This window comes from Macrotis lagotis, chromosome 5 (assembly GCF_037893015.1).
Source record: "Macrotis lagotis isolate mMagLag1 chromosome 5, bilby.v1.9.chrom.fasta, whole genome shotgun sequence".
NCBI lineage: Eukaryota > Metazoa > Chordata > Mammalia > Peramelemorphia > Peramelidae > Macrotis > Macrotis lagotis.
Genome location: NC_133662.1, coordinates 141,770,815 through 141,784,863, shown reverse-complemented (window position 1 = coordinate 141,784,863; position 14,049 = coordinate 141,770,815). Strand labels below are relative to the sequence as shown.

Sequence of the window (14,049 nt, the reverse complement as noted above, 5' to 3'; positions counted from 1 at the left end):
GACACTGATGACAATCCTCAGAAAAAAATGTGTTGAGCTCCCACAACAATTTCCAAGGCTAACCTGCATATGTATCAAATTACAGGCAACATAAAATTCATTTCACATTTTGACATGTACATTTATTAGGTTCATTTCCAGAAATCACAGTTCAAAAAGATTCAGTTTTCCAAAGATGCCTAGTGTACCCTGACATGGACAAAAAAACCCTTAATATTTTGAGATTTTTAATGGAATGTTTTCTAAAAACAAATATATCTCAATTTGTTTTCATTTAATTTTTATGTGAAAAGTAAAATACCTTAGAATTTCTGAACATATGAGGTAGTAAAATGTGTCATTCTTAGTTACTTGATTGATGGCGTTTCTGTGCAGAAACTTAATAATGTTTTCATTCTTATTGTAAGAGCAAACTGAAATATGTACACATTTTAAAAAATTTATTCTGAACTTAAGACATAAAATTAAAATTTCCATTACATAGTAGAATAGAAAAAAGATTATTGCATATGAAACTGCAAATTTATTAGGTAAACTTGCTTTTCTTTTAAATATATAATAATGTAGGGGTGGCTAGGTGGCACAGTGGATAAAGCACCAGCCCTGGAGTCAGGAGTACCTGGGTTCAAATCCAGTCTCAGACAGTAATTACCTAGCTGTGTGGCACTGGGCAAGCCACTTAACCCCATTTGCCTTGCAAAAACCTTAAAAATAAATAAAATAGATAAATAAATAAATATATAATAATGTAACTTTCTTTTATTTCTTTTTTCTTCTTTCCCCTTCCCCATCCTAGAGATGGCTACCCTTAGATAAAATGTGTGTATGTGTAAATGTATATAAATGTATAAATATATATAAAATCATTCTATATACATTTCTCTTTATAATTTCTTTCCCAAACATTAATAATACTGCAAGAACTCTACAGAAATGGTAGCTGTGTCAATGCTGAGAAGGTAACCAATATAAGAATTTGTGAGGGTAAAAAGGTTAATACTTTAATATTTGACAAGGTATGTGCACTGATTGAAAAAAACAGCATGGTTCTTAGTTTGGAAGTCACAGTGATTGGGAGAATAATAGTGTCTCCTATAGTAATAGGAAGATTTGGAGGTAGGGAGATGTTTGGTAGAAAGATAATAGATTCCTGGTTTTTTGCTGCTTTGTTTTTGATATAATGACTTTAAAAGTTATAGAATTAAAAATTATAAGGAAGATTAGGGATGGATAAACAGATCTTGGAATAGAGACTCCCCAATAGGAAATGAAACTGATCTGAGATGATAATTGAGCCTCTGGGAGCTGAAAAATATTACTTTGTGAAATTATTCAAAGTTCCCTCAGAGCACTTAATCTGAGTTCTATGAACTATTTAAACAAACATTTTGTTAAATACTTTCATGCTATTGGTTTCTATCTAGAAGCAAGTAAATGAAACAGTGGAATATAGTACGGGACTTGGAGTAAAGATATGTGTTCATATCCATCATCAGGCACTTATTAAAGCAGTATTCCTGGCAAGTCACTTAACCACTGTCAGAATCAGTTTACTCAACTGTAAAATGGAACTAAGAACAGCATCTATCTCCCAGAATTTTTTGTTGAGAGGATCCAATGAATTAATATTTGTAAGGTACTTAGCAGAGTATCTGGCATATAATAAACTCTTCATAAGAGTTTTATTTGAGTCTTTTATATTTCCTACCTTCTTTCTTATTTTCCCTCCCTCTCTCTTTATCTTCCTTCCTGCCCTTCTTTTCCATTCTTCCTTCCTTTTTTCCTTCCTCCCTCCTCCCTCTCATCTTCCCTCCTGTTTTTCTTTCCTCCCTTTCTTCCTCTTTGCCTCTCTTTTCTCTCTCTTTCCCTCTTTTTTTTTTTTTTTTTTTTTGGCAAGGCAAATGGGGTTAAGTGGCTTGCCCAAGGCCACACAGCTAGGTAATTGTTAAGTGTCTGAGACCGGATTTGAACCCAGGTACTCCTGACTCCAAGGCCAGTGCTTTATCCACTACGCCACCTAGCTGCCCCCTTCCTCCCTTTCTTAATACAGTAATCTTAACTTTTATCTTTAAAAGTAAAATTCTGATAAAGGATTCCTATATTTTACCCATCTGCCAAAAAAGTTAAGAACTTTTTGCTTAAAGACTTCATGAACAGGACCTTTAAGGCTATACCCACACAGATGGCTGTCACAATATGGCTATTGAACCAGTACAGAGAAGTCGGACAGAGAGGAGGATAACAAGGAAAGGGGAATGTCAAGAAATCTCGAGAGGACATAGTATTGATGAGATGGTGACTAACAGGGTCATGGAGAAGATATGGATGTGTTTGAAAGTAGCAGGGAATAAGGCAGGAGGTAGAGAAATGGTCTAGATAGTAAGAGTACCAGAGAGAGAGTAGGTATGGAAAAAGATCAATCTACTGGAGAAGATGGAATGGGATGGTATCAAGAATGCATGAATAAGGTTTCTATTATTATAGTTATAAGGGCCCCCATAAGTGTTCTTATCGACTATCAACCAGGCAAAAATTGCTTTTAAAAAGATATTTACTAAATATGAATAGCCAATCCAGTTATAGAAAACAATCCTCCCAACCTTGGGGCATAGTCTTCCCTTGCACTCACCAAATCATTACAAGTACTGAGATCAAACTTAGAGAACACAAATAACTCATAGATCCTATTTGCTCAAAGTCCCCTTTCTTCCTTGGTGGAGTTTTCAGGAAGTTCTTCTCCGGGAATTCTCTTATGATCAATGAGGATTGGGACCCTTTGCGCTTTCTGAAGTTGCCTTTCCTAAGTGTGTCTATTTTGTTCCCAGGTGCTTCTCAGCTCTTGGTGAGATGCTGTCATCAGCCATTCTAAACACACTTTTACCAGATCTTGTGGACACTTCTACTTTGGATAAAGGAAACCTCCATTCTTCCAAAGTTACAAGGAAATGAGGAGAGGAGCAGAGAGGGAAGATTTAATCTCAAATGGATGTGGTTGACAGTGGAATGTGCAAATTATAAAATGACTTCTTGCTGCACATAGACCCAAAGCCATATCTGATTGTTTCAGTCAATAGTAAGAGAATTTATATATGACATGGCTCCTACCAAAGATCAAAGAGCATTTCAAGCTTCCAAACTGATTAAGGATCTAATGGAATCTAATTTTAGGTTGAGTCAATCCAATTTTCTGAACCTTCTTTGATTATAATCCTGGGAGTTGAAGTGAAATCTTTCATCCTTATATTCAGAAATACATCTATAATTAACATCTATAATTAATATGTGTTATATGTGATTATATATTTACAATTGTTTTACATATAATTATAATTTCCCCATATAATATAAGCTTTTTCATTTTCTGTATGTCATCAATAGCATATTACTTGACACAAAGTAAATAAATACTTAATCAATGCTTGCTTATTGATTACTCTTTTAAAGGAGTGTAAAAGAAGGTTTGAATGTGCTTCTTATATCTGGGTTACCATGTCTCCATATGAGGAGAATCTGAGAAGCCTGTTTATGTGAGAGTCACTATGAAAAATAATGGTAGTGCCTTGGAGAAAATGCTAAGCAAAGACTGACATTCTATAACTACTTCTGGTCTGTTAATGATTTGGTTAGGAACAATGGGCAGTCCAACATCTTCAAAGAGAGCCACAGCTATCTCTTTGTGCTTTATTCTCTCAAATTACAATTTTGGTGACTTCTTTGCTCTCAATGTCCAATGAGAGATAATTTCATAAGGAGAAAGTCCTTGGGTTCTTCTTTATTTTGAGGCCACAAAAGGGCCATTGACCTTGGCATCTGCATCTGTTGTTTACTATTTTAAAGTGAAAGGACTCTTTTAATCTTGTGAGTCTAAAACGGTCAGAAAGGCAGCCAGGATAGCATGAAAGTCCTGATAAACATAGTTTCCTTAAACAGTGACCTCTGGAAGAAAGATAGTAGTGGTAGAGACAAGAAATCATCCTCGTCTAGCCACATCTGGACCTGAACATATTGGGACCAATATTACATATGAATTAAGTTAACAAAGTTAAGCCCCCCAGAGATGGGGGGGCATTGGTACCTTTCTTAATGCTATGTCTTGAAAGTAAATATTTCATCACAAAAGGAAATCCCTTTAAAATAATGAAATGGAAATGGAACTGAAGACATTTTTGTTTAACAATGTGTGTTAGGGTAGGGAACAGTCAGTATAATTTTGAGCAAATGTGAGTAGGAAAAAAACCCACCACAAAAACCTCTGGCAAACTGAACCAGCATATTCTTGATATAGAAGAAAGGATTAATTATGTACATTAATTTGTAATTATGTAATTATTGTATTATGTAATTAATTATGTAAAAATCATTTTCTCTCTAATCAGATCTTTGCATTGTTGTTCAAAATTAATTTCCAATTAGAAAATGAATGTATTGATTAGAGAAAATCGGTGTAACTGCTATGTCTTCAGTATTCCAGGATGAATGTATAACAAAATAAAGAGAATGAACATTACCCCATTCTTTCTGAATGGATACAACTAGAGTTAAGTTACCTTTATTACTCTTACTTTATTAGGAAATTTAGAAACTATCTTCATTTCACTGGTCCTGGATAGATCCTTGATAGACAAGACAATCTCCTATTCTAACTGACTAACTCTGTCTAATGTTTGTGTGTGTGTGTGTGTGTGTGTGTGTGTGTGAGAGAGAGAGAGAGAGAGAGAGAGAGAGAGAGACAGAGACAGAGACAGAGACAGAGACATTGTCACCCGGGCCTTGAGTTCACCTTGTTCCCCTTTATGGTTCCCAATGTTTTGATAAGTATGTGACCAGTCTGTTCTGTCTGTCTCTGCAGCAACCCATGAACTAAATTCAATTCCTGAATTCTACTCTTATCAGACCACACCTAGAATCTCTTTCAGTTGTCTGGTTGTTTTGACTGACATTGCTTGTGATGCTCCTGTTAAAAATATTGGTTGTTTTTTGGTCCATTTCTTGGAGTTCATGTTGGCTCTCCCTCCTCTCCTATTCTCCACCAGACCTACCATTTTCACTGTTTCCATAGTTACCTAAGCTGATTCTGACTTCTTTAATATCTACTCCCCTACCTCCATTCACCCCCAGCTCTCTTAGTCTCCTTTTTGTTATTACATAATTCTAGACTGGATGGAGAAGATTACTTTGCTTTCTTTTATAATTTTTTTATTATAGATATTTTGATGGGCCATTTCGGAAACTTGCCAAGGTTTCTGCTAAAGATCTGGGCATTTCTGTGACCTTTCATCTCTCCATCTTTCAACCCTTATTCTACATAATTCCTTTGACTCTATGGTTTCCTCTAACCAAATTGTCCTGCTTGCCATTTTTATATAACAAACCATTTCCTAGCTTATTCTTGCACTGATTTTACCCTATGTTATACCAGAGCATCTTCCTTTCTTACTACCACCTCATTAAAACCCATAATTTCTTTAATATTAAGCACAAATATTATTTATAATTGAAGTATTTTCTCTTCACCTTTTCTTTCCATCCCTGGACTCACTTGCATAAATTTATATATTAAATATAAGATATAGAATACAATATATAATAATATGATAAAGTCTGTGTATTATTATATATAATCTATTATCTCCTCAGATAGAATGTATGCAACAGGAAAGTAAGGATTGCTCTTCGTATCTCCAGTAATGAGTACTGTGCAATGTCTCTGGCTTATTCTATCTATTTATCTATATCTATATATGTTTTAAAAAGATTAGTTCATTAATTCATCTATGATTATATAATTTCACTCTGAGTCTCTGTATGTGTAATGAATTCAATATGTATCATCCCCAAAACTCATTTCAATAGTTTTATGATTATACTCATGAAATGCAATATATTTGAATGCAAATCATGCTAAACTTTTCTTTGGAGGGTACTTTACCTGAAGAAATGTTTTCAAAGCAATATATGGTTGTTATAAGGGATAAGTTTCTTAGAGTGAGTACTCGCTAACCTTCAGTTTCCTCATTTGTATAAAATGAGGGTTTTAGAATTGATGACCTTTAAGGTCCCTACTAGCACTAAAACTATGATCCTCCAAGTTCATTTTAATGTATTTATTTGTTTTGCTTCATTTCCCCTTAATCTTTCTTAAGGAGAAAACATTCTGTATTGCTATGTTGACTTTCTCTGTAACAAATATGTGGATTGTTTCAGGTTTCTCAATAGAAGCTGGAGATTCTAGAGAATGAACCTCTTTACAGATTAGCCCTTTGCCCCCCTATAATGGTATTAAATTAGATTATGTCTTTTAAGGCTAATAATGCCAGTTAGAAATGTGTTATGAAAAAGCTAAGGTATAAAATCCTTCAATATCCTTGAATATTCTACCTGGGGTATTCAGCAAGTCCACACTCTTTTTATATATCCCAGAAAGTACAAGGAAGGTTGAAGGCATCATCTGACCACTGACTAAACTAGGGGCAGAAACCTGCTAATTTCTCCAGATCCATAGACATGCCCCTTTATAAAGAAAGAGTGAGTGCAAGAGGAAGCCCAGGTCTATAAATTGAAGGAGCTAGTTCTGACCAGGGGGATCCAAGACAGATATCAGGAAAGTGTTAAGTTATAAGGCAAAGACAGTTTGACTGACATTTTAATGTTCAGTTCACAAATTATAAGATGAAGAGAATCATGTTTTTTTTTTTAACAGGTCTGTTGTACATTGAAATACACAAGTTACCAAACAAGTTCAACATTTTTTTCTATATATATTTCTAAAGAATTCAAATAAATACATCTAAAATCTCTTTTAAAATTTTCTGTTCGTTTTACTTAAGAAAGGAAACAACAGTCCATTAAACTGATGATTATACAGCAAGTAATAACAAAAACTACAACATACATAGTAGCAATGTATTTGATATCATGTAGTGATACATATATGTATGCATGTGTGGCTACATGTATATATATGTGCTGACATATACATTTTTATTTATCCACACACATGGATATATAATTATAATTGCAACTTAAAATCAAGGCAGCTAGGTGGCACAGTGGATATCAGGAAAACTCATTTTCATTAGACCAAATTTGATCCCAGACATTTATTAGCTGGCTGGCTGACCTTGAGCATGTCCCTTAACCCTGTTTGTCTTACATCCTCATCTTCAGAATAAACTGAAGAAGGAAATAACAAACCATTCCAGCATTTACCAAGGAAACTTCCAAATGATCAACAAGATTTGGATATAAATGAAAAACAACCAAAATCAATGCTGTCCCCTATTAATTTTATAATTTTTAGCTGATTTAAGTAGCCTCGTATTATGAAATGCACAAATAATTGTAGAATCAAATTAGATTCTGATGTAACTGCTGTTTGATAATTTTATATTGTTGCTAATAAAGCAGTCACTTGACATAATGGATGCAATTATGGATCTTGTCAGGAAGACTTTGAATTCAAATCCAGCCTCAGACACTTGTAATCCTGAGCAAGTTATTTTACTTGTTTACCTCTGTTTTCTCACTTTTAAATGAGGATAATGATAGCACCTACTTTCCAGATTATTGTGAAAAACAAATAAGAAAGCATTTATAAATCACTTAACACAATACCTGATACATACATATATATATATATATATATATATATATATAATATACTAAATAAATGCTTGTGATGATGATTATTATTAATGAAGCAATGATATAAGAAACAATAGTTTAAATGCATGTATAGTCCAAAAAACACCTGCAAAGGGCTAAGGTAACTTTAGGCATATCTTTCATTGATTAAAAATAAAGAAAGTCAAGGATTTTGAAGGCAGAACACCTTTGCTATTGTATGAACTCCTTTCACAAGGAGGCTTTGCATCATTATTAGCTGGCCCCCATTTTTGTTAAAAAAAAAAGATATAAATGGTAAAGAAGAAAAAAAATTCTATAATCCAATAAATATTTCAAGGATGTATATTTGAATAACCACAATTGTTAACTCCACAATGGAAAAAAAATTCAAATGTATTATGTATGAAAACATTTTAAACATCTTTTAAAAGGAAACAAATATAACAGATGTTCTTGAAAGGAATCTCAGCAGGTTAAATAAGTGCCATATCTACTATAAATGAAAATCTAACCTAACAGAGGGAAGGGGAGAAGAAAATAGCATCTTTTATCTCTAGGTTCAAGGGAGAAATAATGCGACAAAAACTAATGTCCAATGAGAAAAGACAGAAAAAGGAGTGCAGCTTTGAAGGTAGTTGGTAAACATTATTCACATGTAAGTTAGCATGGTAAATAAATTTTATCAAACATCAACCTGAATTTGATATTGGTACTGAATGAAGGAAGTAATACTCTTATCTCATAATAATTCACCTGTTCCATTTTTAACTTTGTTCCATATTTTAATTTCTTCAATCTAAAACCTTAATTTGTTCAGAAAACAAATCTATTGTTGAAGAGTGACCCCTGAAGACTTTCCCAGTGACAATTAGTTTAATTGCTCTTCGAAACCAAGGGTTAAAGAAAGCATAGATCAAAGGGTTCATGGCCTGAGTTATAATAGGCAAACCAAATTAAAATTTCATAAATATAGGTTGGAGTGATGAACCCTAGGAATGCATCAATTATCGATTCAATAAAGTAGGGGAACCATGAAATCATAAATGCAATCACAGCAATACCCAGTGTTTTTGCTGCTTTTCTCTCCCTCTTGGACACTCTGGCATTGTAACTCTCTAAGGATGACTCAGTTTTGCTGCTCATACTTTCAATCTTTCTAGCCTGTTGTTTAGCTACTAGGAAAATCTTACAATAAAGAATGATCATCACCAGAGTGGGAATGAAGAACAACAGAAAGTCTATCAGTACCCAGGCTTGATTCACTGCCATCTGACAACCTCCCACACAGGTGAGGGCACTTACTAATTCATCCAGCCCATCATCATTGATACCTGAGAAAAAAAGTGAAAAGCTAAATGTAATGGCAAGAATCCAGGAGAACAAGATGCATAGACCTGAAACTGTCAGAGTGAACTTGGTTGGATAGACCAGAGGGTCAGTGACAGCAATGTATCTGTCAATGGAGATGAAGCACAAGTGAAAAATGGAACAATAACAAAATGACCCATCAAAAGAAGAGTGAAATTTGCAATAAGTCTCCCCAAAATACCAGCAGCTCTCCACTGACCTCACCATACTGAAGGGCATCACAGTGATTCCCACCAAAAAATCAGCACAAGCCAAGGAGGCAATGAGAAAATTGGCTGGAGAGTGCAGCTGCTTGAAGTGAAGTATTGAAATCATGACAAATAGGTTTCCCAAGACAGCCAGCACAGCGCCAGAGGAAAAGACAAGTAGAGCATGACTCGGGGGTCCTGGGGAGTAGGAAGTTTTAATGCAGGAGCCATTGATGTTCTCAAAGCAGAACTGTACAGCTGTAGGCTGGGACCCATTGCTGCTGCTCATTATTCTTCTCTCTCAGCTTTTAACTATATTTGTTTCTCTTTGTAATCACAGAAAAGTTATTGTTGACATTTCCAATATACCTGAAAAATATAAAGTAAATACTTATCTATACAAAATTGCATACTATCTTACTGAATTTTGATCCATTTAAATTAGATTATGTTTATAAAGTATTATAAATTATGAATACATTTCTTGGCACAGTAGGCACCATATAAAATGCCTAATTCTTTTCCTTTTTTCTAAAGACAATGAAGCAAACCTCCTTCTTTTGTTATACCTAGTCCATTCAACTCAGTAGAACTCCTTCCCCAATCTAAAGCTGCTAAATAAATAACTTCGAAAAGTATGCTTTACAAAAGATGAATGTTAAAATCTATCTCTACATGTAATTGGAAAAAAATAGACTAAAAAAAATACTAAAGATCAGTACCAAGACAATCAGTTCTTAACTGCTTGATCACATTTTTCTCTAATCCTCCAATTCTGTATGTCTGACAATCTCCTCTATAAAGTTGAGAGAGATTACTAAAGTTTTCCTCAATTCACCTTTTATTACTTTGCCCTTCTTCATTTAGTCATCTCTCTTGGTGCTCAAAATACCTCTGTTTTTTTCTGGAACTCAGTCAAAGAAGTGTCAGAAAACCCCCCAAGACACAATCTCTGTGGGGATAGGTGTGAATTAGGAGAAGAAACTTCTTTTTCCAATAACCATTAGAAAGGTATTTATTTTGTCATACTATTTTTTACTCTTATAGCTACATAAATTATGCGATTTGTTTTGGAAGATTTTCACATTTACATATAAGTCTTTTTTTCTATGAACTTTTTTGAAGATAGAATTTATGGGGAATGTACTGGCATCTCATATGTATATATGTATATGTGTGTGTATATATATATATACACATGAGATGCAGGTACAAACATATATCTATATCTAGATATATCTATATCTATCTATCTGTCTATATAAATATACATGTCTTATACCCTTAAAATTATACTCCCTTTTAGGACACCCTACCTTACACATGTATAAAAAACATATATACAATACATATATGTATGTGTATACATACAGAGGAGTCTTAACCGTTTCTCCTCTTCATTTAGTAATGATTTATAGTTTCTTATTTTCTGGATGCCCTTATTAGAACTTAATTCCTCAATAACTTTTTAGAGATGTTTCCATTCCTAGCTGATCCCCAGACCAACACCATACAATCAATTATTGCATTCATTCTTTAAATCTTTTTTAGTTTCAATCTGTCTGAATATACTTGAATCCATTGTCAGAATTTTTGAGAGCCCTTCATCATTTCCATATTACATTGGGGCATCAGAGCAGACAATATTGGAAACTCTGATCACATATATAAATATGTGTGTGTGTGTGTATATATATATGTGTGTGTGTGTGTGTCATATATTTGCATATATTTAAGAAATTTAATAAACTTCCAATGTAAACATGTCTTTCTATAAAGCAAATTGGCAACCACTGTGTAACTTACAATGTGATAGAATTCTGGGGAAGGGATTAGGGAAGGGACTGAGAGACTAGAAGACTTTCTCAGGAACAAGCATGTGTCAGAATTCAGGACTTCATAGTTACAAAGCAAGTCTTACTTCTACTCTTCCATTCTGCCCCTTCAAATAAAGTGTGTCAACAAAAGTATTGGTGCAGTTTTAAGCTTTAATTACTTAATTTTACAACAACTTTTTGATATTCTATATACATGTATTACACACATATATAATGTATGTCTACAGAACATGTACAGACATACCTACACCAACATCTAAAGATATATGTGTTGCATTATAGAGGAAATAACAGGATTAGATGTTAGAATTAAGTAATGCCTTGAAACCAATCAGCATTTGTCCTCTAGTGAGTTTTTCTGTTTTCCACAACTTGTCTTAGGATGTGAACCCAAACCAGAATAAGATTTCACAGTGGTGCATGCCTCCAAATTATCTTCTCTCCTGCTATGTCTGCTCAACAACTGCAATTGTTTGGGGATGGGATGGACTGCACGTGTTGTTTGTACAATTTCAAAGAAGACCAATGACATTACGAGGTGATGTCATGATTTGTGGTTGAACTGGATTTAAGAATCAGAGTTGCACCCAGTCATCAGCCTTTTTTTCTCTTTTAGAATCATCAAAAGTTCAGTGGCAGCACAAAAGTCAGACAATGACCTGAGCTGCACCTTAATATCTTCAATATCTGACCATCTAAGCACTCCATAACAATTGCTTCAGCTGTCTTCAAATCTATTGGAGCAAATTGCTTTCATCTGCCCCTGAAGGATTTAGGGCTTGAGATGGGGAGTCTTCATATGCTTGAAGTAGACAAATCCTTAACTCATTGATGGGTTTGAGGACTATTGGTTATCCTCAACTGCCAACACAGCTTAACTCAAGTTTGACTGCTGTTCTAGTTTCTTAGAGCCACAGGTGAAAAATTGGGTGTCAGATAGAAACTAAAGGTAGATGAATAGTCTTGAAAAGGACTTGTCAAGCCCTCACCCTAGAGGTGTTAGACCTCCTGGAGCACCCCATGTAGCTCTGACCTGTACCTACCTATCATTTCATTGCTATGAGGAATTGGCGATATAGAAACTCCCTTTACTAATGACAGCTGATGTCTTGTCATTTATAATCCTTGAGAATTGACTGAGCACTGACAAGGTATATGATTTGCCCTTGGTCACAAATATATTAAATGGAAGGATGGGAGAAGATCCTTATTCCCCAAGTCAAGATTCTGATGCCAAGGTCAAGCTGAGGTATGACCATTATGTCATGTTACTTCTCTTTGCACTAGTCATAAATAAGTAGCTAGTCCTTCTCTATGTATAAAGTAATTTAATAGAAATAAAATGCATTGCGAATAGGAAGATAGTAAGCCCCTGTGGCTTGGGCATCTTGGTGAACAATAGATAGAGTGCTGAATCTGGTGGCCCGAAGACTAATTTTCCAAATCTTTCCTCAGACACTTAACTAGCTGGGTGGCCCTGGGCAAGTCACTTAACCCTGTTTAAATCAGTTCCTCATCTGTTAAATGAGCTGGAAAAATGACAAATCACTCCAGTATTTTTGCCAAGAAAACTCCAAATGGGGTCAAGACAAGTCAGACGTGACTGAATAAAATGAGCCCATTTTCTAAGGAAGACAGCTCTTTCTCAGAACCAGTAAGGGGAAATCAATGTTCTTCAAGGAAATGTCACTATGGATGCATCTAGAATGGCATAATCCAGGCTGACTGAGAACTGAGTAGTACCTCTGACCATATATTTATAGCTCCAGGTCATTTTTCTTTGTTCTTCTAATAATCATTAGGGGAATGAATTTGCCCTTGTCCTATCAGCCTATTTTTATTTCACATTCAAACAAAGAAGTCATGGAACTGAATGGGTATATCCAAGCTGCTATCAACACTCAGGATAAGATATTCTCAGCTCCCCTACCACCACTGGCAATATCACAGCTGACAGTTGCCACCTTTGAATCTTGAAGAGGAAAAGAGACACTTCTTGAACCTGAATTCTAACAGTATTGGAATGATTGTGGAAACCAGCTGAAAGAGGACAAAAAAAAGAAATAAAATTATCTATTAAATACTCCAGAGGCCTTGGGCAAGCCATTTAACCCCAATGCCTTGCAAAATCTAAATAGTCCAGAAAATCACTCTGATATAGGTACTTAATAAAGGCACATTGTCTGACTTTACTTACTGACTGAAGCTAAGCCTACTTCTTTTTGCTCAAATCAGGTCACATGATTCTTGGCATGTATCTCCTTTCTAGGATCCAAAGTAGGACCACAACTCCTACCTTCCAAGGGTGGGGGCAGCAGCTAGGAGTAAGTAACTGATAGACTACTGGACTGGGACTCTGGGAAAACCTGAGTTCAAATTCGACCATTTGTGTGGCAATTCAAATTCTATCCAACTCCAGGCAAGTCACTTAACTATAATTTGCCTCAGTTTTTTCATCTCCATAAAATGGAGTTAATAATAGTATCTATCTCCCAGCATTGTTGTGAGAATAAAATAATATTTGAAACTATATAAAATATAAATGGTATTCTTTATTATTATTATTATTATTATTGAAATTCCTCTTTGATTAGGATTTTTGGTTCTCAGTTGTAGAGTCCTTTTTCTGAACTCTTAGTGGAGTCCCACTTCTGGATTCCCTTATCTTTCCCAGGCAAGCATTGGAGGGGTGGGAGACAAGGAGGACAAAGGAGACAAGTACTCCATCAAGATCTCCAAGTCCTCTGTTTATTCACCAAAATCTTTCCAAGTCTCTAATCCACTCCCACTTTCATGGTACTTAGCAGAATAAGGTTTTGATGTTCAAAGACACCAGGTGAAGATAATTTACAATGTTCCCATACACAACAGTTCCCAACACTCAGTTCACAGAAATGATGGGATAAAGGTAATTGGGTAGGTGTGGGATGCTTTCTTTTTTTTAATTTAAATTTATTTTTATTAAAGATATTATTTGAGTTTTACATTTTTCCCCCAATCTTGCTTCCCTCCCCCCTCCCCCCACATAT

General features: G+C 34.9%; 1 pseudogene; it reads right to left on the bottom strand.

The window, feature by feature from the left end:
* Positions 1-8,417: 8,417 nt before the first annotated feature.
* On the bottom strand, positions 8,418-9,471 carry LOC141489905 (trace amine-associated receptor 7a-like; annotated as a pseudogene).
* Positions 9,472-14,049: the final 4,578 nt, after the last annotated feature.